General features: G+C 40.1%; 1 long non-coding RNA gene across 1 annotated transcript; it reads left to right on the top strand.

The window, feature by feature from the left end:
• LOC140528259 (uncharacterized) lies at positions 1-26,486 on the top strand. Its single transcript, XR_011975128.1, has 5 exons — positions 1-79; positions 2,129-2,182; positions 24,296-24,401; positions 25,182-25,230; positions 26,184-26,486. It is a non-coding gene; the product is annotated as an uncharacterized lncRNA (long non-coding RNA).
• Positions 26,487-27,121: the final 635 nt, after the last annotated feature.

Raw genomic sequence — 27,121 nt, 5'->3', positions numbered from 1 at the left:
AAACTGGAATGAAGGCATACTTAGAAAGTCAGTGTCTCGGCCCCAGTGTCCAAAGCTGACCAGAAGCTTCTTTGAAAAGGTCTGAATCTGTGCATGCTTCTAATATGTTCTTCTGATTTCTTATCTTTTTTTCCACTTAGCAAATGACCCTGACAAGATAGCAAAGGGACATGTGAGTGTCTTGCCAAACTGAAGCCTGCTCTGCTCTGTTAACCACCAACAGAGTAGAGGGGGGAAAAGTCTGAAAGTCCAGTGTGATTTGTACTGAGATCTCAGGCAATCTATAAAGGTCATGGGCTCTGGAGTTCAAGGAGCAGTGTTCAAATCCTTCCTCCCATGCGTCTATGACCTTTGGCAAATCATTGAACCTAACTAGGTCTCAATCTGCTCATCTATAAAATGAAAGGATTGGACTACATTACCTCTGGCCAGCTCCAGATAATGAATTCTTAAAATGTGTCATGGACTCCTTTGGCAGTCCACTGAAGCCTAGTGACCTCTTCTTAGAATACTGCTAATCCAAAATCAGAGGACACGATAAATTTCAGCTACAGGCTAGTGAAAATAAACGTATGTATTTTTTTTTCCTGTTCAAGTTCAGAGACCTCCTGAAATCCATCCATGGATCTCTTTTTAGAGATCTGCAGTTGCCATATTAAGAAACTCTTCTCTAAATCTATGATTCTACAATAATGGTTCAGGGTAGAGGAATTTATAAAAAAAGATCTAATGTGATTTGTACTGAATTCCCCTGTCAAGGCCACCCTCCACTGAGCTAAGAGAGATCTTATCACCCTTCCTTGCTTCCCCTTCCCTGCCACCCCCAATTCAGCAATATACATATACATATACATATATATCATATGTATGTATGTATCTACTTTTAAAGTCCTGCAATAACCTGGTCCCTCTCTCCCTTTCCAGTGTTCTTAGACCTTGCTCCCTTTCATGTACTCTGCAATAGTGGTCTCTTTGTTCTTCCTTGCACAGGACACTCCATTTCCCAACTCTGTGTTGTTCCCCATGCCTGAAATTCTCTTTATCTCTGTTTCCTGGTTTCCCTGACTTTCTTCAAATCTCAGGAGGCAAGAAGCCTTTCCCAATACCCCTTAATGCTACTGCCTTCTCTCTGTGATTATCTGCATAGATCTTCTTTGTATATAATTGTTTACCTGTTATCTCCCTCATGAGATAGTGAACTCCTTGAAGGCAGGGACTGTTTAAGCCATTCTTTATATCCTGAGTGCTTGGTGCACTGCCCTGAACATAGTAGGAGCTTAAGAAATACTTCTTTACTTGCTTGAGAGCACAACCTCAGGGATGGACAGCACTGACAGTTTTCTAGTCACTAGGCATAGAGCCACGTGTAGTCTGGTGAGGTCTATAGCACTGTAGGTACCTTGAGGCTGAAAATGTAGAGACTGGGTCATAAACTTTGGAGCTTTAATGGACCTCAGAAATCATCTAGTCCAGTTCTCTTATTTTCTAGATGAGCAAACAGAGGTGAAGTGACTGGCTCCAGGTCAAGTGGGTGATAAATAATAGATCTGGGAGTCTTTGATTATAAATCCAATGCCCTATACTCTATATTGAAGTCTGTGTCTGTGACCAGAACATCACCTCTTTTCCTGATCATTTAAGTTACTCTTCTGACTCTGTTTACCCTAATAGGTCATTTTAATGGCCATGAAGGGGCTGAAGCAGGCACTGTGGAGTGCTTAGAGCTTGGTCAGATATCAAAGACTCCAGGTCATCTACTGCATCATCTTGACTTTTGTCCTGCCACTAGACTTTGATGACTCTGGAAGAGAGTGAGGCTGAGACTTGGTACAACTCTATCTCACTTAAATCCAATTGAGGAATGGGCCAGGACATCACCCCATGATGTTATGGATCCTCTTGGAAAACAAAAGACAATAACTGAGCTCTCAAGCACTTGAAGAAGCTGGAGGGTCTGGGTTTAAATCCTGGGAGGGAATTTGAGAAATCTCCCCATGTCTTTGAACTTTTATTTCCTTATTTGTAAAATAAAGGGGAGAGGCTCAAGGACCTCTAAAATTCCTTCTAGCTTGAAATCCAACAATTCAATGACATAAAGCATTTTGAATCACTTCTCATTTCCTTCTAGGAAAATGGGCAGAATCATTCAAGTGGAAGTTACACTCATGCCAGCATTCTGATGGTGAGTGGGTGTGTTGCTGCCTTTACAGAGGATTCATCCTCTCACCTAGCTGTGTAATACGGGACTGGGAGGGCAGAAATGGTCCACAGTGGGGTTTGGGCTCCCCAGTGTGCTCCTCTGAAAAAGGACTTGTGGGTAACTTCAAAGGCCTTTACCAGCAGACAGAAGCTGGCTTGGCAAGGACTGACTGATCTGGGGAGGCTCAACTCAGTCAGCAGATGAAAGGAGGCCCTGGCTGCAACCTGCCCCAAATTCTCCTCCTCCTTTTCACCCTTGAGTTACCCTGCTTCTCTGTTTCCAAAGAGGGTGAATTTCTTCATTTCTTCCCTACTCCCCCTTCCAATGTGTCAACTTTCCTTCTTAGTGGTTGTAGGGCAGTGACAAGTTCCTACAGACTCCCTGGCAACTTTTGCTCCAACCACAAAGACAGAGCAAAGACAGAGCCTTAGGTGTCTTTCTCCCATAGTCCAGGGTTTGGGCCACTCTGGACCACTGTGATCACAAATGGCATCAGAGAAGGCCTCCTCTGGTTTGCCTCTTCTTGCCAACTTCTGACAGGGCCTGACTTGTCTCAGGGAGCCACTGAATGGCTAAAGTACATTGAAAAGAGATCTTTCATGTCAAAACCACCCAAAAAGCTATCCTGAAAATCAAATAAGCATTTTAAAGGCAGCATTTCTTTTCCCCCTTCTGCATTTTCTTCAGAGTCAATTCAGAGTTCTGCCTGGATCACAATGTTCTGCTGACCCTCACCCCATAATTAATCTCTTCCCTTAGTAATCCTGGCAGTACAGAGTAGGGAAAGACCACTAAAGAAAGAAAGCAAGAGTTTTAAGTTCCAGGCTCAACTATGCCATTAAAAATCTCTTTGGCCTCAGGTAAGTTACATCTCTTCTCTGGATCTTTGTTCCTCATCCATAAAGTGAGGGAGTTATGTATGTTAGGTGATTTCTGAAATCCTTACAAAGGCAACATGGCATATTAGAAAGGATTTGGAGTCAGATAATCTGAATTCTAATTTTGTCTCTACCACTTGACACCTGTGTGAGTTAAGCAAAAACACTTCTCCCTGTTGGGGCTCAGTTTTCCCATCTATAATATGGCTTGTTAGGAATTCTTGATCTCTCTGATCCTTCTCTAATCTGAAATGCTATATTTTAAAATTACCTTCACCTCAGAGTCTGTGTTTTATTTTGTTCTGTTTCTGAAGATTATGTCTTTAGGTTCTAAAAGTCCTTTCAATTACACTCTATGTTGTATATTTTAAAGTCCTTCCCGATTCTAACATTCTGTGTTCGAAGCTCTCTTCCAGTCTTTCATTTCTATTTTCTGTATACTACTGTCTCTTCCAGGGCTCATTCTTTGTGTTCTATATTCTAAGGTTGTTTCCCACTCGCTGCAATGTTCTATGTTCTAGAGTCCCCTCCAGCTCCAACATTCTATGCTTTATTTTTTAAGGTTTCTTCTAATGCCAACATTCTATTGTTCTATGTTGTTGTTGAGTCATGTCGGATTCCTCATGACCCCCTTTAGGGTGTGGCAAAGATCCTGGAGTAGTTAGCCATTTCCTTCTCCAGCTCATTTTATAGATATGGGAACTGAAGCAAACAGGGTTAAGTGACTTGCATGGAGTCACATGGCTAGTATCTGAGGCCAAATTTGAACTCAGGAAATTTGAACTGCTCAACCTAGGTGCCCTATTGTTTTATGTAGTAGACAATTAAGTTGTATCCTTCCAGTGTGGAAGAAACTCTTCAGGGTTGCAAATTTTTTTCTTTGGGCTGCTATGCACACCCTTTAACTAGTAGAAAAGGATATTGGGCAGACAATCAAAGCATACTTGGCCTCTTCTGGATGCACCAGGGATTAAGAACACATCTTGGGATTTCCTTTATTACTTTTGTTTCTGGTGATGACAACAGCCACAAAAAGTCCTACATTTTTATAACAATGCTTTTTTATGTCTGACAAAGTGCTTTGCACACTGTGAGAATTTTGGGAAGTAGGGTGTTAAGGATTCTTACAAGAGAGAGGGCTCAAGATACAAAAGAATGAGTTTCTAATGGCAGTTTTAAGCAGGAGGGGGTGGGGCCTGGGAGGTGTGCCTAGCATTTCTTTATAAATAATGGTGCACTATGTCTATAACCACTGGGCTATCCTTCTCTGGTCTTTGCTATAAGGCTGCCAGAACCTTATCATCCTGCATCTTCCCAGGACTTAACCAAATCTTATCTGTATCCTCTGCCCCTGTAGCCTCTCCCTGAGCTGGAGAGCTCCTCCCAGGGCCTCCTCTCAACTATCTTCTCATTTCCCACCTAGATTTAGTCCTCTGGGTCTTTCCTTCCTTTCTTCCTTCCTTCCTTCCTTCCTTCCTTCCTTCCTTCCTTCCTTCCTTCCTTCCTTCCTTCCTTCCTTCCTTCCTTCCTTCCCTCCCTCCCTCCCTCCCTCCCTCCCTCCCTCCCTCCTTCCTTCCTTCCTGCAGTAAGGGTTCATTGACTTGCCCAGATTCACACAACTAGTAAGTATCTGAGGCCAGATTTGAACTCAGATCCTCCTGACCCCAGGGTTAATGCTCTATGGACTGTGCCACCTGTCTACCCCTACCTCTGGACTTTTCAATCAAGCCATCCAGACCTGGAACCTTTCCACCTTCCCTTTTCATCTTCCTTTGATGTGTCATCTTCTCCCATTAAAGTAATTAGCTCTGGAAAGGTAGAGACACTCTTTTTCTTTGGATATTCCTGAGGTTCCTCTGGAACCTCAACTTTGGGATCAGAGGGATTCCCTTCCTTGTGGTAAGGCGTTTTTAGTTACTCTTTGAACGTACCCACAGATGTTTGCAGAATATAGTCAGGAATAAATTCTTTTACCCTCTCTAATTCAGGAGGGAGCCAGAGATGACTCTGGGTTTTTAAAAGTTCTGTCAGGAAACACAAATTTTAGAAGATTCTACCAGACAGGAATGCTTCCAGAAACTTGCCCACAATCACACAACATTAAGTATCTGAGGTCGGACAACTACAGGAGTGGTGGTCTATTCACTGTGTCACCTAGCTACCCCAACCCCTTTTTAAAATTGAGAAAACTGAGGCAGAGAAAAGTGAAGGGATTTCCCAAGATCTCAAAGCTAGTAAGTGTCTAAGGTCAGATTTGAACTCAGGTCTTTCTGACTCCAGCTTCAGCACTCTATCCACTAAAACTATGAGAAGATAAGCATGATCCAAAGCAAATGTCATAACTTCGGATAAAGTAAAGATCACTCAGTAGGTTTCATGAAGGAAGTGTCATTTGAAGTAGGGTTTCGGAGATGGCCAAGAGGTGAACATGTGGAGATTATAGAGAAGGGGAGGCTAGATCTAGAGAATATTGTGGGCAAGACTCTGGAGAGGGGAAAGCAGAGGACCTGTACTGGATAGGAAAGAGTTGAGATAGAGTGAGATAGGTAGAATGGTTCTGCCTCAAAATGACTCGGAAAATCTGGGGCTATCAGAGACTAGGTTTCAACCATTGTTATCGCTTCATTACCAAACATTCTCAGTACCTCTTAGGAACCCAAGGAAAGACCTTGTTTCCCAAGCATGATGCCAGTTGAAGTGGCCTGAGGGGGAAGGTCTAAAACTTTCCCTTTCAGAGTGACTGGGCCTGTGATTTCTCCCTTATAAGGTATTTCTAGGTGAGGACACTCCCTCCACAGATGCTGATCAGCACATTTAATATGACTTGTAGTGTTGGCCTTATATTTTTGTCCATAGTTTATGTGGAAATTTGATCATCTTGAATGTGTATATTTGATGCAAGAGTTTTACTTTTCTTTCTTTTTCCAGTAAAGGGGAAAAAGTAGGAGTGAAAAAGGAAGTAAATGCTTGTTAATTAAAAATTAAAGTGAAATAAAAAAAACCAAAATTTTATAGTCTGAGAGTTTCCTAGAGTGCTAAAAGCTTGAGTGACTGGCATAGAGTCACACAACCAGACTTGTGAGAGGCAAAAACCTTCAATCCGGGTCTCTCCTGCCTTGAGGGTTACTCTCTCTTTACTACCCATGCTTCCTTCAGACTTTGGAGAAGGTTGGCTAAAGATGGAGAAGGGTGGCATTCCGTCCTAATGAACACCAGCAACCTCTCAGATCCTTACCTAGGAAAATTAGACACACAGCCAACTTGCCCAACACCCAACCAAGGCACAGAACTCTAAAATTGTGCAATGGGCCCAAAAAGGAGAAATTGGTGGGGAGGATCTGGGGGAGCTAATTGGATCCATTTAACTTTGCAGAACTTGGCTCCTGTTGAAACAGATCTAGCCCCTGATAATTATACTACCCAAGTTGGTGACTGAAAAAGAAATCTCAGCAAGCTAATTACCTGACTTTGTTGCCTGTTGACTTCAAGGAGGTTTCCATCCAGGAGGTTCTGAGTGCTAATTGTGCCATTCTCCCTGCCCCACACCAATTAGCTGTGTGGACTGTTCTTAATCTGAATTTCTTAATCTAAATTTCTTCATCAGTCAAGGGATGAAGCTGCTTTATTGACTCAGGTGTGTGCTCCCTGGTTGCTGGTTATTAAAGGCTAATTAGTACATGATTAACACAGGCAAAATTAGGGAAACAAAGCTCATGGTTGAACCCCTAGAAGCAACCAGTACTGCTCCTTCAAGACAAACCAGTTCTCCAAGTCAGAATGTAATAATTGGAAGCCAACCTTATTATCCCATGAAGATCTTCCTTGGTAAAGAATATGTGCATGGGAAGGTGCTTGGTTTGACTGATAGAACTGACTATATGATATCCCATCCCTTTGCACTGTGCAAAAATCTCATTTTTAAGTTTTTTTTCTGATATGGAAGTTGAAGCACAGAGGTGACTTGGCCAGGGTCCCAGAACTAGTAAGTATCGGAGACAAGATTTTAACTTAGGCCTTTCTGGCTCTAAGTCTAGCATTCTACCCATTAAACTAACGAGGTCAGGGATTCTTACCCTGTAGTTCATCAACTTCTTTTATTTTTGCTTATTTGACTTGAATGTTTTCACTGGTGGTACAGTGGGTAGAGCACTGGATCTGGAATCAGGAAGATATCTTCACGAGTTCATATCTGGTCTCAGACATTTACTAGCTGTGTGACGCTGGGCAAGTCACTTAGCCCTGTTTGCCTCAATTCCTCATCTGTATAATGAACTAGGGAAGGAAATAAATGGCTAACCACTTCAGTATCTCTGCCAAGAAAACCCCAAAAAGAGTCATGATAAGTCAGACATGACAAAAACAACAAAACAACAATAAAAAATTTTTGTAATTGTATTTCAATAGAATTTCTTTCTTTTGCAATCTTGTATCCTTATTTTATGCATTTAAAAGCAATACTCCAAAAAGACATGTATATACTTCACCATATTGTTGTCAAGAGGGTCCATGATGCAAAACCAACCCCCCAAATGAATCAAAACCTAGCCTTAAGAACCTCATACCTAGATATTCCCAGAGACATAATCGCCCTTTAAATTCACCAGTATGGTGTTAAGATTTCATTTGGCCAGAGGTTTGTTGCCTTTCTGCATTGTCTTTATTTCCATTACTGTAGTCACTGTATGCATTGTTCTTCTGGCTCCACTCTTTTCACTGTCACTTAATAAGGCCATTCATATTTTCTCTGAATTCTTCATATTTGTCATTCTTTATGACCAGAAATATTTCATTGCATTCATATAACATAGTTTGTTCATCTGCTCCTGAAATATTGTCCATATTATGTTCTCATCTTTTTATTTTAAAAATAAGACTAATACAGATATTCAGGAATATTTCTGTAGATATGGATTTTTCCTTCTTTTGGTAACCTCTGGGTATAATCTTATTACTAGAATCTCTGCATCAAAATGTATAAATAGTTTAGCAAATTTTCTACCAAAATATAAAAGATCCAGAAGAAATATAAGGAAAACAGTAAAGGCTAATGATAAGGCACTCATTAAGGTCAAAGTATTTACTTACTGTATTATATGCTATCAGTATTTTTTAAAATTGTCCTCATTACTAAGGTAGTTGGAAAGAAAGGTTGGGTCTGAGTTGTGTATGATGGGTGATTCTAAAAAACAAAACTGGGTAAGAAAAGGTAAAAGGGAGGAATTATATTATAAAATTGGGTATGAAAGGAAGAATTTACACAGAGGAAACAGGTGGGAGGGGAGGGCTGGTAAAGTTAGAACCTAATACTCATCTGGTTTGAAGAGAAAACAACGCTTCCATCTGGAAGGCTATGGAAGTCTTCTGACCATAATTACAAATTGTTTTCTAAAGCAACAGAATCAATTCTCAGATCCACCAACAGTGACTCTCTTTCCACAGCCCCTCCAACATTGTTCTTCAATCTTTGCTTACTTGTTGGATTGCAAACATTGGTGTTATGATTATTTGCTGATTAAATGTTGAATATTTATTATTATATCGCTTTGGTAATTCATGATTTTGAAACTTGTTTCCCGTGGTTATTGATTGTTTTAATTTCTTATTTTGGGAACTGTTTATTCATGTCTTTGACCACTGATCTATCAGGAGAAGAATTTCATTTGAAAAAACATCTTGATAATGGTTTGTGCCCATTAAATAGTGTCGTTGTTTGCCTGCCTGACAGTCCCTTGATGATAGCGTAGGCCAGGGAGCTAATTCCTTTGATAGACCTCTCCAGTCTTTTGTACTGTGGTCAGAGACTATTTAGAATGGAAGTGGACATTGTCCTGGTGACTTTGTTTGACTGTTAAGCTTCACTCACATAAAACTGTTCTATACTTTTGTTTTTTACAGTCAAAGTCCATGGGTCTGCTTTCCTCTTTACACAGCCTAGTCAAGCGCAAACATGACTTTTCAGACATAGGAGAGACAGTAACTAATGACCCCAAGATGGATAATAAACTTTTCCTAATACTGGCCCAGAACCAGGAATTAGTTACTTCATCTCCCAGTGAATGATTGGACTATTTTGGCACCAGTACCCTTTTGAATTACCCACCTTTCACCCCCTGGTTTTGGAAATCTCAGACAGTTATATATCCCTAATGAGAACCCCACTGCTGTTGTCTTGGGCATGGAGCTATTGGCAGTTTTTTGTTAATTCTGAGGCAAAGAATTGTGACTTTCTCAGAGAGGACACAGAATGGTATATTAGAAACCATGATGGATTTGGAGTCATTCAAATTCCACTTTTGGCACATACTATCGGTGCCCATTTGAGCAATTCACTCATCCTCCCTGGGATTCATTTTTGTCATCTGTAAAATGAAGGGCTTGTTCTAGGTTGCCACCAAGATCCCTTCTGGGAGAAGCTAGATGGCACAGTACATAGAGTATTGGGCCTGGAGTCAGGAAGATGAGTTCAAATCTGATCTCAGAATGGTCTCACACTAGCTGTGTGACTCTGGGCAAGTCGCTTAATCCTGCTTGTCTCAGTTTATTCATCTGCAAAATGATCTGGAGAAGGAAATGGCAAACCAGCCCACTATCTTTGCCAAGAAAATCTCAAATGTTGTCACAGAGTTAGACACAACTGAAACAGCTGAACAACCACAGCCGTATCCCTTCCAGCCCTAAAGAAATCTTGGATCCAATGAACTGTAAAGCATTATGAGAAAACTAACTTTTCTCCTTGTGAATATCCAAATCCCAGAGTCACTCATTTTATGTGACTGAAACTACTTATGGATTAATAGAAATTTCACAAATGGCAATTGACTGCAGGGTGTCATCTTTTAGAACTTTATATTAGTGAGACCATGGAAAGGGAGGTAGGGAGCAGATCGCCTTTGCCTAAGGCAGAGGATCTTAACCATTTTTGTATTATGAACCCCTTTGGTGGTCTAGAAAATCCCACGGACCCCTTTTCAGAAGTGTTGGTCAATATGAACAATTAAATACATAGAATTACAAAGATAACCAATTATGTTGAAATATTATTAATAGTATTTTTAAGTGAGCTCTTGGGCTACAGTTTAAGAACCCCTGGGTGCTAAGAGTACCGCAGCGGCTTGCTGACTGACCCCAGACAGTGCTCACAATCATAGGATATCAGAGTCAGAAAGGATCTCAGAAGCCACATCATCCTGCCCATAACTGAACAAGAATCCTCTCTATAACTTCTTCAGCTAATCATTATCTAGTCTATGTTGGAAGACTTCATGCATGGACAGTGGTTCCCATTTGGACAGCTCTGATTGCTAGAGAAGGAAGTTAGTGTTTCCTTACATTGAGCCTAAATCTGCCATTTGGCAACTCTTCCCACCCTCCACCTCAGCCCACTGACATTGTTCCCAGTTCTCTCCTCTGGCTCCATATAAGAACAAACTGAATCCCCCTAGATTATAAATACTTAAAGATAAGCAATGGTGTGTGCTCCCCTCCTCCCCAATTCTTCATGTCTCCAAACTATATATTTCCTTACTCCTTCATTGAAATCTTTACATGGCATATAATGTCTAGTCCTTTAAAAATTCTGACTAGCCTCTTCTAAATGGTTCCCACTCTGCCAAGGTCCTTCCTAAAATGTATCCAGACATAAACAAAGCCTCGGTTTGACCAATACAGTTTTGAGTCACCCTGCAACCTGTGTTCTAGATACTACTACTTAAAATAATGCATAAAAGCATGGAAGATACTAAAATGACTGTTTTTTATTTTTATGAATTTCAGTGAATAAAGGGGAGGTTTTGAATTATTGAGGCAAATAAATTAGATACAACAGTATAAAAGTGGAGGTTTGATGCATCCTTCAATCCAGCAGAAAGTTGTAATAATTTTTGGTAAGATTCCTTTCAGTTCATTTCAGAGTAATTAATTAAGAGTCTACCCTACGTAACTCCCTGTTCTAGGAGGTTGAAATACAAAGAGCACAAAGATACAAGTCTTGCTCTCTAGGATCTTAAGATCTAATAATGGGGGATTGGGAGAGAGAAATGCAGCAATGGTTGCGATACTAGGAAGAGTGAGATAGGAGCAAAGCAGAGATTCAGACAAAACGCAATGAATGATTTGTAAAGAGGGTAATTGCATCCTATCTGAGTCCCAGTTTTTTTTATCTGGAAAGAAAGGGGATTGTATCAGATTACCTTCAAGATCCCTTGTGACTCTAAATTTGAGAATCTATGGAGTTTGAAAAAACCTTCCTCATAATAACAGATAGATAAGAAAATGGAGATCCAGGAAGGTGACTGTCCCTTGGTCACACAGCTTTTGCCCTTGGTTCAGGACAAGTCAGGATTTGAAGCAAGATCCTGACTCATGGTCTGAATCTCTTTTCATTGACCTCTTGCCTCGTGGCTAAGTGGCCTCAAGAAGTAACTTCCACTGAGGTTGGTCAAACATCTGTGTTTCATGTCTCTTTAACCTGTGAGGTGTCTATGCTTGCTAGAATCCAATTCACTTGAAGAACTATTACAGACTTTAAACAGTGAATGCTTCCTTCCCCCTCTCCCTGTTCTCCTCCCCGCTACTCATCTCCCTGGGGTCTGAATCTATTCACAGGAAAATTTTCCAATGGTGGAGAATGAAAGCTTTGGCATTCTACTGTAGGGTCTAAGGAGGGAGGGCTCTGCTATACATTTTCCCAGATCTGTGTGGGCAGCTACAAAGGAGCTTTTGAGGATAAACAAATAAAGAATTGAGAAAATAAGGAAGGAGATGGCATCTTAAGAATGTGAATATTTAGAGACTGCCTGGGAGGGAACATAGAAGAGGCTGTTCCCTTCTCTGTTAGATGGCCCACAACAAGAACAGGGAGAACAACTGTTGCTCCCAGGGGAAAACGGTTCCTTCAGACCCCACTCTTTCCCACAGGCAAAAGTTAATACCATTGAAAGGATGTGATTTTGTTTGGGAGTCATTGCGGAGGCTGATATCACAACCTTTTCATAGTTTGGCCAAAATCAGTTTATTAATTGTTTGTTTTGGGGCTATTTATTTATTTATTTGGTTGGTTGGTTCTGGCTCCAAAGAGGCCACTTTAATTCATGAAGACAAGCAGGACCCTGAAATGATGATGAGTTGCAGTAGTTCTTGGATTCCCAACCAAAGAAGTAGAGTTTTTAAAGAAAAAACAACTGAATATAGGACACTATAATGATCACCAAAAAAAAAAGTTCACTTAATTGGAGTAGGAATCATAGGATATTGGGTTTGGAAAAACCCCCTTTATTATACAGAGGGGGAAACTGAGGTTCAGAATCAGTCTATCAATAAACATTTTATTAAATGCACACTACATGGGAGGTGCTGTGCTAAGCTCTAGACATAGAAATAAAGTCAAAAACAGCTTTAGCATCCAAGGAGCTCACATTTTAATAAGAGAGATAAGTCAAACAAAGAAGTAGATGTCAGATACATGCAGAGTAAATTAGAGGTCGTTTCAAAGGGCAGGGGTTCATAGGAGGTGGGAGTGGAGAGAAGTACTGGGACATGGAAGGGCTTCTTGCAGAAGGTAAGATTCAAGCACTCTTGAAATTACCAGAGAAACCAGGAGGTGGTGGAGAGGAAGGTGAGAATTCCAGATAGGGGAACAGCCAGGACAAAGCCACAGAGGTGGAAGATGCAGTGTTATATGTGAGAAATGGGAAGAAGTTCAGTGTCATAGAATCCCCAAGTATGTGAGGGGAGTGAGTAGAATGGGAATATAGGAAAGGGTTCAGTTGTGAAGGGTTTTTAAAAGCCAAATAGAGGATTTTATACTTGACCCTGCAGGGAATAAGGAGACACTGGGATTTATTGACTAGGGTAGAGAAATGGTCGGATCTCTGCTTTAGGAAGGTCATTTCCATGGATGAGTGGAAGGTGGCCACAAGGAGGGAGAGACTCAAGGGATAGAAATCAATGAACAGGCTATTGCAATAACCCAAGCATGAGGTGAGCAGGGCTCATAGGAGGTAGGGTAGTGATGGTGCATTGGTATCAGTATTTAACCCCAAGTCTTCTGATTCTCTAGGATGGGCAAGTCATTCAACTAATAGTCAACAAGCATTGATTAAGTATTTACCATCTACCCAGCACTTGCTGAGGGCTGGGACCTCCCTCAGTTTTCTCACCTGTAAAATGGAAATAATAAAGTTTGTAGTATGTATCACACAGGGTTATAGTGAGACTTCTGTAAGATAATGAATGTCATGAACTTTGCAAACTTAAAGAGCTGTATAAATACCAAACAAATAAAGAAGTAAGTAAATAAGTAAAGAATTGCTTGTCCTAGGATTAGTCCTGGGAAAAGTCCCTAACCTGTTCTCATTCTTTTATATTTAAAGTTTCACGCACGAACTGTAGCACTGGTACATGTAGTCTCATCCTCTGAAGGCTCATTGAGAGAACTGTCAGGACAACTCCAATGGTTGCTGTCCTTCATTCTCAAAGAGGACCAAAATTCAAGGAACAGTGTGACCAACTGTGGCTGATTAAAGCAAAACCACAGGTTGGACATAAGTCATCCAAATGAACATCTGGATGGAGACCTCTCTAAATTTGCATGTTTCTTTTTAAAAGCAAAAAGAAAAAAATATATGTGAAAAGAAATAAAAGATATAAAAAAATAACTCCAGTAGCAAATAGAAAGAGGAGGATGGTGTATCCTTCACCTTGTTCCTATGTGATTTTTTGGAATATTTTATTCCATGCTATTTGGAGGTTATGAATATTTAGGATGGTGACATCTTTAAAAAATGTTGTTCTTAAATGCTTAGGATCAATGTTACCTTCAGCTGAACGATAAAAAATTTACGTCTGCCAACACTTCACTTTGAGTATAGTTTATGCTGAATTCTTCCTTAAGAATAGTTTGAATTCTATCTTTGCATTTGTTGTGTGTTAGTTACAAAGGATAGCAAGGTCTTGATATATGATTCTGGCCTTCTGACAATGACTTTCTAGATATTCAGTAGGTGGCAAAATTTTTTTAGCTTGCACATACAGTTACCACCATTTTGAATTCCTATCATAAAATTCCCCATTCTATTAACAAATCCACATGATTCAGCCATCTCTTTGATATTTTTTATGAACACATTGTTGGTTGAGTTCATGTGGATGTCACCCATGGAGGGTCTTTCAATTCCACTCTCATGTCTTTAGTGGCTTTAGAGCCTCTATCCAGAGACAAACCATTATAGGGTATACATAATGAGTTCAGAGGCAGTGCGATATAGGGCATTGGGGCCAGGACTTTGAGTCCTTGATTCAAAGCCTGATTCAGATGTCTTCAGCTAGATGAGTCTTGGCCAGCCACTTCACTGCTCTGTGACTCAATTTACTCATCAGTAAAATGAGAAGCCTCTAAGTTCTCTTTTGGTTTTGAATTGATGATCCTGTGATCAGTGGGATTAACCTATTTTGGGCCTTTGCTACTGTTCACTCTGGTCTGAAAGGTTTTTATTTTGTTGGTGTAAATTCTTAATTTATTTAATCAGGTACTTTAAACACATCCATCAATTTTATTCCTATTATTACTATGACTTCTTTTGTCTCATTTTTGGCTTTGTGTAGCACAGTGTGTGGCACATAAGAAGGTGCTTTAAAATGATTCTTGATGATGATGGTAAGAAGATAAGCCCATCACCAGGAAAACAGCTGGACAGAAGAGAGGGGGCAGTTCAGTCTGATGTTTTATTTCTGATCTTCCACAGATTTAGAATTAATATTATTTCAGAAAAGAAGAAAGGAATTCCAAAACATACGAATTACTTATACATCTGGGTGATAGCCATCTTTTGACAGACTAGATATGGAGATATTTTGGTCAACTGGTCAAGAAATGATTATTGAGCATCTGTTCCGCACACAACCCTGTCCTAAGCATTGCGTGGGATTGTGTGCATCCTTCATTGCCGCAGAAGACCATGCTATCAGATAAATGATGACATGACTTGCACTTGACTTTGTTTTGAGTGAGGGAGGGCTGTGCAGGTCACCAGCCTCACTTCTCCTCCTGAGCCATCTAAATCCAGTGACCTGATATTCATCAGGATGACTGGAGATGACCCAGGATGCATTGGGAGACCTTGGACCCTTTAGGCCAAGGTCTTTGCAAGTACTTAGGGTGAGGCAATGTCCATTCATTGAATAGGCCTATTTAAGAAGCAGCCAGGGCATTGTCCCTTTAATGAGATCAAGAAAAAGAAAGATATCAGGCTGGGTGGGAAATAGCAACAGTTACTATTGATAATCACTTTAAAGCTTGGAGGGGAGAGGTGCCATTAGGCAGTGGCCCATTGGAGTCCCAGTTTCAGAGTGCAGTAGGTTTAAGGTTTTGGGATAGGACAGGACAGGACAGGACAGCAAGGAGATACTTCCCTTCACACCCCTTGAGGGAAGATAGGACATATATGTTCATGGAACAATAGCAGGCCATCTTTGGGAAGTGCTCTAGGATCCTCATGGAGGGTGAAATCACTGGGTCTGGGGAAGGTTAGAGAAGGCTTTCTGTAAGATGTGGGTCTTGAAGACAAAGAGGAATCCAAACAGTGAAAGGAGGAGGAGATTCCAGACTGGGGAAGAGCAAAAAGTCTGAGACAGGAATTCTCAAGGCATGCCTGGGAAGAGGGGTGGGAGTAGGCGGACCTTGAGTAGAGAGGGACTCATTACCCTGGATTTCATAGTCTGTTGACCTCTGTTGACTTTTGGTAATTCGATTGTATGTACATGCATGCTTGCCTGTATTGGGCATACCGTAGGCACAGATTTTTCTACTTTGATGAAGCTATGTGCTTAATCATGTGGGTACTCTGAGCATCTACACTTGAATGGTTTACTTGAAAAGGTGCTGCCCTTGGAGCCAGCCTAGGTTCAAATCCTATCTTTGACACTTATAAACTGGGTACCCATGGCAAGTCACTTAACCTCTCTGATCCTATTTCTTCATCTGCAAAATGAGATAACCTACAGTGCATACTTGAAAAGATTGTTTGTGAGAACTAATGAATATAATTTAATATAATGTAGAATAAATATTCTATTCAAGGACTGTGCAAACTTCAGGTGCTATACAAATACCAGGGCAAATCATTCAGCTGTCTCAGGCCTCAGTTTCCTTATATATAAAGTGGTAGTATCACCCATCTCATGAAACATTGTGAGGAAAATGCTTCCTAAAGGTTTGAGCATTTGAGAAATGTGAACAGCTCTCATGATCACCCCCTGAAATTCTTGTTAGTGACTTACTGTAGACTTCATAGAGTATCCACACAATGGGCTGGGGACATTTTACTGTTTTTTTTAGTATTTAGTAGATTACAGTGAAAATAATCCCATCATCCCTCTCTGTTGCTATATCACAGTCATAATAAAATAAGAACTTCTTCATTTTAGATTCATATACAGGCTTGGTGATTTCTTCTATGCTAAGTTTTGCAGACTGGTCATCAGCAGACCTGCATCTTTCCTATTTCACTTTTCATTACCTGCAATTGTGATTTTTATAGTTTGATTTTTCATACTGAACCATGAAATAGACACCTCATTATAAATCAAATACACATACATAGGTACACCTGAGATCATGGTCATATACCCTGGGTTGGAGTTACTGATTCATAGTGATCTCCAGACCTATATACAGGAGGCTGGCCACTGATAAATCTGGGATCAGGGAAAAGTTTTCCCTCAGTGTAATCCTTGGCTAGCCTTTCAAGGCTTGCTCTAACCAGGTACCTTGTGCCTCCAGCAGCTCTCTGCCTAAGACATCCTGCTGAGACACCCTACCCAAGCCTATCTTTAGACCAGGGATTCTTAACATAAATTTCATGGATCCCCTAGGGATCTATGGTTAGATTTCATGGTGTCCACGAACTTGAATGGGGGAAAAGTGGCAACTTTATTTTCAATCACTTTAAACTGATATTTAGGATTTCCTTCAGTTATTTACAAACATTATATGGAGAAGGGGCCCATAGACTTCACCATAGCCCCAGAGGGGTCTGTGACATAAAAACGTTCAAGAACTCCTGTGCTAGACCTTAATATTCTATCCTGAGATGTCCATTCCCCAGAAGGCAAGTCATCTCCCTATTACCGTGACCTAATTCATTCTAGTAATGCCAATTGAGAGCATGCAGTCCTACCCTATCTACTTACATGAACACAAAACACTGAGAATGATTCATTAATAGCAGACCAACTACACAAATACAATTAACAACATAACCGCACACATTCAAACATGTGTCATCCCTTAAAAGTAGTCCCTGGGGAAACTAGACCCTTATTCCAGTCAGGACACCATTTAATTCAGTTCAATTTAATCTAACTTTTTTTTTTCATTTAATATTTTATTTCCCCCCAGTTATATGTAAAAACAGTTTTAACATTCATTTTTTAAAAAAAATTTGAGTCCTAAATTCTCTTCCCGCTTCCCTCCGCTCCCCTCTCATTGGGAAGGCAAACAATTTGACATAGTTATACATGTGCAGACATGCAAAATATACTTTCATACTAGTCATGTTGTGAAAGAAAATACAGACAAAAAATCCCAAGAAAAATAAAAAAAATGCTTGCTTCAATATGCATTAGTATTCCATCAGTTCTTTCTCTGAAGGACTGCATTTTCATATGTCCTTTAGAATTATCTTAGACCATTGTGTTGCTGAAAATAGCTAAGTCATTCACAGATGATCATTGCAAAATATTGCTGTTACTGTGTACAATGTTCTCTTGCTTCTGCTTATTTCACTTTGCATCTTTGTAAGTCTTTCCAGGTTTTTTCTGCTCCTAATTTCTTATGCCACATAGTACTCCATCACAATCATATGCCACAACTTGTTCAGCCATTCCTTAATTAATGCACATCCCTTCAATTTCCAATTCATCCCAGCAAACATTTATTAAGTCATTATATAACCCATTATATACCAAGTACTGTACTAATTCTGGAAATCTAAGGACAAAAATTAAAAGTCATTATCCTCAAGGAGTTTCTAGTGTCCTAGAATTTTCACAATGTCAGTACTCTCCTTTGGCCATTTCTTTCAGTGAAAGGGCATATTCTTTGGAATCTCTTAAATGGTGGTAAACCTTTGCACCTAGAGGATTTGTTTTATCCATGTATTTAGCCCTAAGTCATTGAGAACCATGTTTGGGAAGGAAGAGTGAGATCCGACCGGTGAATTTTTGTTTGTTCAGAAAAGTTGAAATATGAGTATAAATAAAGCAATTAAATTGGGTTTCCTCTAAGGTCCTTAAACATCTAGGAATTTATACCTTATTCAATGGGCAATGGGGAGCCACTGAATTATTGTAAGGAGGCACTATTATACTGGTGAATTATGATGACCACTTAGGCAGTGATGGGGAGGATGGGTCAGAGAAGCAACAGAAAAAGGCAGGAAAAACTGCTAAAATACCAAATATGTTCTTGGTCATGGTAGCCCCAATGATGCTTTGACCTCTAGGGGAAAGACTTTGGTAAAACAACCTTTCTTTGAGATTTGAGGTTCTAATATATTTACAAATAAAATGGTCACATTGCTAGTCAGGCCTTATGTTAAATATGGCAGAGGCATTCAGAGGAATGATTCTGATCATGGGATTTTCCAGTAGGTAGTGAAGATATCTTGGGAGGATGGTGGGTGTTCAGAATCTTTCAAGATATACTTGCTCCCCAATTTACTATTTGAAGACAGATAACTATGATGTGTAAATAGAAGCCCTAAGACTGGGTCTAGAAGACAGAGAATGAAGAGAGCTGCGGGTTGTTTTCTGGTTACCTTGAAAGTTTTATTGATGCTTTTTGTTTTTACATGATAGTCATTTCCAATTCATTATGTGATACAGCAACTGAGTCAAGGAAGTCATCCTCAAGTCTTCATATATAGTCCCTACCTCTTCAAAAAAAGGAGTGAAGAATGTATGCTAATCTCTTTTTTGGAGATAAGATTGATCATTATTCTAATTACAAGGCATTTGGTTTCATTTAAGTGGGAATCTTTTTTATCTGGTGTTTCTACTCATACTGTAGTCAAGTGATGGTCAATTCAATGAGATAAAAATCAGTAAGAATTTGTTGAGTATCTCCTAAGAGCTGCTGGGTACCATATGGAAAAATAGGCAAAAGGTAAATATATCAACATCTCCCCTACTCTTAAGTAGGTGACGTTTTAATTGGAGAGACAAGGTAACAAGATGGATCCCCATGAAACAATTTTGGAAGGCTGTGCTTATGATTTTCTGGGAATTCATCACCAGGCTACCTCTTGGCTACTTTCTTTTATATTCCCTCCTTTCAGCTCCATTTTGTGTCTTATCTGTCCCGTTAGAATATAAGCTTCTTGAGGGCAAGGGTTGTATTACTTTTTGTTTGTATTTATATCCAGTGTTTAGCACAGGGCCTGGCACAGAGTAGGAACTTAGTAAATGCCACTTATCTACCTCCCTGTTATTTTTGTTTAGTCATATCAGTCATGCCCAACTCTTTGTGACCCCATTTGGGATTTTCTTGACAGAGATATTAGAGTAGTTTGCCATTTCCTTCTGCAGATCATTTTGCAGATAAGGAACATGAGAAAAAAGGGTTAAGCAACTTGCCAAAGATCACACAGCCGATAAGTGTCTGAGGCTAGATTTGAACTCAGAAGATGAACCTTCCTGACTCCAGACTCGGCACTCTATTCAATGCATTACCTAGCTACCCTACCTACCTATCTAATCATGTACTTTTCCTGGTTCAGCTCACCTTCCTCTGCATCAGGTCCTATAAGTCTTCCCATGTTTCTCTAACTCATTATATCCATCATTTCTCGCAATGAAAAAAAAATTTCATTACATTCACAGATTACAATTTGTTTAGCCAATTGCTAACATTCTCTAAAATGGATAGTCACTTAATTTCTAGGTTTTTGCTACCACAAAGAGTGACCTTTGGATATTTTTGGTACATATGGAACCTGCTCTGCTATCTTTGTCCCCTTTGGAATATATATACCTAGAAGTGAGATCTCTAAGTCAAAGAATATGAGAAATTTAGTTAATTTCCTTCAATAATCCCAGATCATTTTTAAAATTAATTTATTTAACTTTTAACATTCATTTTCACAAAATTTTGGGTTCCACATTTTTTCCCCTTTTGTCCCCTCCCCCCACCCCAAAACACCGAGAGTTCTAATTGCCCCTGTCTGTCAATCTGCCCTCCCTCCCTCCCCACCCCTTCCCTTTGGAAGGCAAGCAATTCAATATAGACCAGATCTGTGTAGTTTTGCAAATGACTTCCATAATAGTAGTGTTGTGTAAGAACTAATTATATTTCCCTCCATCCTATCCTGTCCCCCATTACTTCTGTTCTCTCTTTTGATCCTGACCCTCCCCATGAGTGCTGACCTCAAATTGCTCCCTCCTCCCCATGCCCTCCCTTCCATCATCCCCCCCGCCCTACTTATCCCCTTATCCCCCACTTTCCTGTATTGTAAGATAGGTTTTCATACCAAAATGACTGTGCATTTTATTCCTTCCTTTAGTGGAATGTGATGAGAGTAAACTTCATGTTTTTCTCTCACCTCCCCTCTTTTTCCCTTCACTAAAAAGTCTTTTGCTTGTCTCTTTTATGAGAGATAATTTGCCCCATTCCATTTCTCCCTTTCTCCTCCCAATATATTTCTCTCTCACTGCTTGATTTCATTTTTTTTTGAAGATATGATCCCCTCCTCTTCAGTTCACTCTGTGCACTCTGTCTCTATGTGTGTGTGCGTGTGCGTGTGCATGTGTATGTGTTATCCCACCCTGTACCCAGATGCTGAATAGTTTCAAGAGTTACAAATATTGTCTTTCCCTATAGAAATGTAAACAGTTTAACTTTTGTAAAGTCCCTTATGACTTCTCTTTGCTATTTGCCTTTTCATGCTTCTCTTCATTCTTGTGTTTGAAAGTCTAATTTTCTTTTCAGCTCTGGTCTTTTCATCAAGAATGCTTGAAAGTCCTCTATTTCATTGAAAGACCAATTTTTCCCCTGAAGTATTATATTCAGTTTTGCTGGGTAGGTGATTCTTGGTTTTAGTCCTAGTTCCTTTGACTTCTGGAATATCCTATTCCATGCCCTTCGATCCCTTAATGTGGAAGCTGCTAGATCTTGTGTTATCCTGATTGTATTTCCACAATACTTGAATTGTTTCTTTCTAGCTGCTTGCAATATTTTCTCCTTGACCTGGGAACTCTGGAATTTGGCCACAATGTTCCTAGGAGTTTCTCTTTTTGGATCTCTTTTAGGCGGTGATCTGTGGATTTCTTGAATACTTATTTTGCCCTCTGGTTCTAGAATCTCAGGGCAGTTTTCCTTGATAATTTCATGAAAGATGATATCTAGGCTCTTTTTTTGATCCTGGCTTTCAGGTAGTCCCATAATTTTTAAATTGTCTCTCCTGGATCTATTCTCCAGGTCGGTTGTTTTTCCCATGAGATATTTCACATTATCTTCCATTTTTTCATTCTTTTGGTTTTGTTTTGTGATTTCTTGGTTTCTCATAAAGTCATTAGCCTCCATCTGTTCCATTCTAATTTTGAAAGAATTATTTTCTTCAGTGAGCTTTTGAATCTCCTTTTCCATCTAGCTAATTCTGCTTTTGAAAGCATTCTTCTCCTCATTGGCTTCTTGAACCTCTTTTGCCAATTGAGTTAGCCTATTTTTCAAGGTGTTATTTTCTTCAGCATTTTTTTGGGTCTCCTTTAGCAGGGAGCTGATCTGCTGTTCATGCTTTGACTGCATGTCTCTCATTTCTCTTCCCAGCTTTTCTTCCACCTCTCTAACTTGATTTTCTATGAGCTCTTCCATGGCCTGAGCCCATTGAGTGGGCTGGGATATAGAAGCCTTGACTTCTGTGTCTTTGCCTGATGGTAAGCATTGTTCTTCCTCATCAGAAAGGAAGGGAGGAAATGCCTGTTCCCCAAGAAAGTTCTATAGTCTTATTTCTTTTCCCTTTTCTGGGCATTTTCCCAGCCAGTGATTTGATTTCTGAATATTCTCCTCACCCCCACCTCGCCTCCAGATCCTCCCAGCCAGTGCTTGAGGTTTGAGATTCAAATGCTGCTTGCCAGCCTCAGGGCTTTTGGTGGGGGCAGGGCTGCTATTCAGTGTGTGATTAAGTTCAGGTGCTCAGGTGGGGGCAGGGCCGCCTCACGGGCTCAGTTCCCTCAGGGGGTTTATGCAGAGACCTTCAACAATGGATCTGGGCTCCTGCCTGCTTGGGGAGCCCTTGTCTGCTCCCGCCTCCGCTGCTGCCTCCCAAGGGGGCCTGAGTTATGGGGGCAGCCCACTCCCCTCTCGACCCGCCAAAGAGACCCTCTCACCGACCCCTGTCACCTGTGGGTGGAGGGACATGCACGGCCGCTGGAGAGTCCGTCCCAAAGCCCGCTCGGATCTTTTCCTCTCGGTGCTGCGGCCGCGGCAGGGCTGTACTCAGCTCCCAGTCCCGGCGCCCAGTCCGCGGCGTGAAGGACCTTTTGCAAGAGGTTTGCAGGTCTCTCTGGAACAAAAATCTCCCTCTCTCCAATGTTCTGTGGCCTCTGGGTGCAGAATTCACCGTGAGTTACTTTTTTGTAGATGTTCTATGGGTTGTGAGTTCGGAGCTATGTGTATGTGCGTCTTTCTACTCCGCCATCTTGCTTCGCCCCCCCAGATCATTTTTAAGAGCATCATGGGACTCTGAGATGGAAAGAACTTTTGAGGCCATCTAGTTCAGACACCTTGTTGCCTAGGGAGGTTGAGACTTGTCCAAGATCAAACAGAAGTGGGGTTGAACCACTTCACAGCTTTACTAAGAACACAGTGAATCTATCTGCCTGCAGTCCCTCCAGCATCAAACTGAGTCCTTATCACCAAATCAAGTTTTTCCCAACTTGTTCTGGCCCCTCTATGACATTCAGAGGTGCATTTAGCTGCCTAATGAATTGTTTCTTCCCTCCAGGCTCTGGAATGATCTCAAAGAGTTAACACATCAGAACAACACTTGCAATCTATCTTTCAAATGGTATTAAATATTCATTTTCCAGAACACTAATAGATCCTTTCCCCCCTCCCTCATACAGACCAGAACCTATGGTGTTTTCACCATCCATAATTTAAACCCAATCCTTTGAAGGAATGTTAAAATGATAAACATGTTGCTTGTGATGTGTGACTGTTTAATGGTGAAGTTATTGAGTAAGGAAATTAGATCCATGTCAGATGTGGTTTTGAAGAAGATACCTGCAGAAGAGGAGGATTTTCAAAGGCATTTTTCTTCTGTGTTACTTGTGTCCCTCTCTTCTTGAAGTATCTTAAAAACACATTGGCTTTTTTTTCTCCTTCTGATTCCAGTTTCAAAAGTGGGCTATTTTATTTGTTTCAGATTTCTCTCACAGAAGGAATCCTAAATTGATTACTCATTAGATTTTAGCTGATTTTTGTTAACTTTTTCGATGTGGTTATACTAACACGCTGACAGCACATATTTTATTTAACAGGGGGTGAAAAAAGTGGTATGTTTAATGTTCACTTTGAGAAACCCCTCCTGGAGTTTCCATCTTCTGAAAGGAAAAAAAAATATAAATTGACTAAGAGAGAATTAAGCACCAGTGAGGAATGAAGCATGAGAATGCTAGTGTGTTAGACTTAAGAATCTAGAGAACTAATTTTAAAACTTGCTGCTGATCCCTCCAAACTATATGACTATGGGCAATACATTTAATTTCTATGAGTTTGTATTTTTTCCTCTGCAAAATGGGGATAGTGAATCTCACATTGCCTCTTTGATAGTGTTGTTAGGAGGAAAGTGGTCTGTAAAATGTAGAGTGCTTTGACTGGGCAAGGTATTTTTTTGGGGTATGTGTGTGTGTGTGTGAGTGTGTGTGTGCATGTGTGTGTGTGTGTGTGTGTGTGTGCATGTGTGTGTATGTGTGTGGGTTCATTATGGGCTTTTTCAAGGGGCCTAAGCTAGGACTTCCACAGTGCGAAGAATGCTTTGATCCATGTTGTAGAAACATCTTTGCACAGACTTCCAATGTCATTTAATAATAGTATTACCAATGCATTATAACCAAACCCTACTATTAGCATGGTTTGGTCCATTGCCCATTTATGATATCATTCCTATAGAGCTAATTGCCTTCCTGTAATGTTGTTTCACCTAATTTTATGCTTTTGCAGAAACAGCGGATCATTTTCGGATTTACCTTGATTTCTTCATGGATCTTTCCTCTACAAAGGAAGATATCTATACCCTTCTAATTGGTTGTGAAATCTCACAATGCAGGTGAAGTATCCCATGTCCCATTCTAGAACCCATTTGTCCATCAGTCAGTCAACATGCATTTATTAAATCTCTTTCTATGTGCTGGGCACTGGAACCACTCTCTGGGAATACAAGAAAATGCAAAATCACTGTCCCTCCCCACAAAGATTTCACATTCTAATGGAGGAGACAGTACATAAACAACTATGATAATACAAGATAGGTTTAGAAAAGATACGAGGTAATGTCAGAAGGAAGGAAAGGAGAGGTGGGAAAGTTTGAGTGCAGAAAGCAGGATTTTAACTGTCTTACAGGATGCCAGAGATGCCAGGAGGCAGAGTTGCTATTGTGTGTGCTTCTCTAGCTGGACTAGCTTCCCATCACTCCATGCCTTGGCCTATGTCCTCTGATTCCTTCTTCTCTTTCCTTATCTTCAACCTCACTTGCCAAGATCCAATGGAACCAAGAGAGAAAAGGGGAAATCAGGTGCTTTCAATCCCATGGGAATGCTTAGTAGCACCAGCTACTAAGACTTTCCTGGAAGCACCACTGGATGTTCTGTGAAAGAAGAAGTAGGAGGATTGTGCAAATACATTCAGGTTGTATGTTGCAATAAGATTTGAGAGTGAAAGAGTAGCATGTTTGAGGAGTGTATGAGATTCTCATAGTATTTTATAGGAGAAGAAAAGGGAGTCAACTGATAACAGTAGCTAGTATTTATAGAGAGCCTTTTAAAATTTGTCCATTCTGTCCTCACAACAACCTGCTAATGAAAGTGCTATTAATACTCCTATTTTATAGATAAGGAAACTTTGGCCTGGAGAGTTTAAGTGACTTGCTGAGAGTTCCAGTAAGTATCTGAAGTAAAATTTGAACTCAGGTTTTCCTAACTCCAAATCCTATGACTCACTAGGCCAGTTAGCACATTCTGAAAGTGGACAAATCAGTGAAGATTTTGACCTCAGTTTCCTCTGCTGTAAAACCAAGAGGTTCCTTCCAGTTCCTAATAGGTTTCTGTGTTCCTACATTTCCTCTGAAGAGACGCTTTATCTTTGGTGGCTTATGTGAAAGAATCTTATAAAATAATAAGCACTTTAAAATGTTTGTTGGACCAATATACATACATACATATATATGTATATATACACATACATATATAATGTATATATGTATATATAAACATATGTGTGTATATGTATTAGAATTTTATTAGAATATCATAACATCATAGACATAGAATTAAAAGGAATCTCACAGGCCATCAAATCCAACTTTATTCATTTCATTTTACTGACAAAGAAACTGAGGCCCATAGAGGTGACTTCCCCAAAGTCACACATGAAAAAATTAATATTCAAATCCATGTCCTTTGTCCCTGAAATCAATGACCCTGCCATAAGGTCATGCTGCCTCCCAAGGAGGAGTTTTGTACCAATTGAAAACTTTTTTGTGAATCCCTGTTCAATCTCCTCAAGCATAGATTCAGTGCAAAAGAATGCTAGGTTAAGAAACAGTCTACCTAAGTTCAAATCCCAGGCTTGCCTATGCCTATATGACCTGGGGCAAATCATTTAACATTTCTGAACCCTAAATCCTTACCTATAAAATGAGGGTGCAGGATTAGACAACCTCTAAGGCCTCTTCTAGCATAAAATCTACCATTGTCTATTCTGTGTACCTATTCTTGAAACCTGATGATGCAAATTTAATAAAAAAATGCAATTAAAATTTAAAAAATAAAATGAAGAAAAAAATCAGTTCTTAAATTTACTTGGGACCAATTCTGAATTCTTTCTCTTCCAGGAGATAGCATTTCTAGAACCTGTCAGGAAGAAAGTCTACCTTTTGCAGGGCCCAATTTTCAGACCAAGGGAAGATCATCACTGCGGAGGACGCTGAGCAGCCCAGACTCGCATGCAGACCAGGGGTAATTTCATGCACAAAATGGTTATTTTGCTCAGTTTGCTGAGCTGAAGATAAAGGTGCCTGGTGGAAACCTGACATGACTTTCACTATAACAGCATAAACAGGCTGCTGCAAGAGTCCAAAACCACTTTAAAGGAAATGCTTAGTTTTCCAAAAGAATCATCAGTGCCTTGGAAATGTGATGCCAATGGAACGGGGCTGGGGGGGGGGGGGTGATATTATGGGGGAAATAAGCAGAAAGAGCAGAATGGAATCTACAGCTGATTTTTTGACTGACTCTGGGAACTCTGAATGGTCCTTACGCTTATAGTGCATCCCCTGAAGAATGGTGAACAATTTGAGAAGTGGAAGTTGAATATCAGAAATAGAAGGAATTGATTCAAGTCATTCACTCAAATATGTTATTCACCCTATGATGGGTTTCAGGAGCTAATGATGAAGGCAGTCCCTAAGCCTGAAGTGAAGCAGAGAGTGGAGCCAATTGTTCAAATCATTCTAGCCAGGAAACTGCACACACCCCCCCCCCCCCCCCCCCCCCTACTCCCTTACTATTTGATTATGTGTATGTTTTTTTTTTCTCTTTACTGGATAGAATGATCTGAAAAATTGCCCCAGGTCTCCAATTAAAATACATTCAAAATATATTTTTTAGCAAATGGGGGAAGGGAATATATAATATATATAATATTTATTTATTAAGTATCTATAATAGAGTAAGTGCCAAGCACTTTATAAATATTATGCTGTTGGATCTTCATAATAATGCTTGGTGTAATAAAATTATTCCTACTTCAGACTTGAAGAAACTAAGTCAG

This window comes from Notamacropus eugenii, chromosome 1 (genome assembly GCF_028372415.1).
Source record: "Notamacropus eugenii isolate mMacEug1 chromosome 1, mMacEug1.pri_v2, whole genome shotgun sequence".
Taxonomy (NCBI): Eukaryota; Metazoa; Chordata; class Mammalia; order Diprotodontia; family Macropodidae; genus Notamacropus; species Notamacropus eugenii.
Note: the sequence above shows the minus strand (reverse complement) of the source record. Positions and strands in the feature narration are given on the sequence as shown.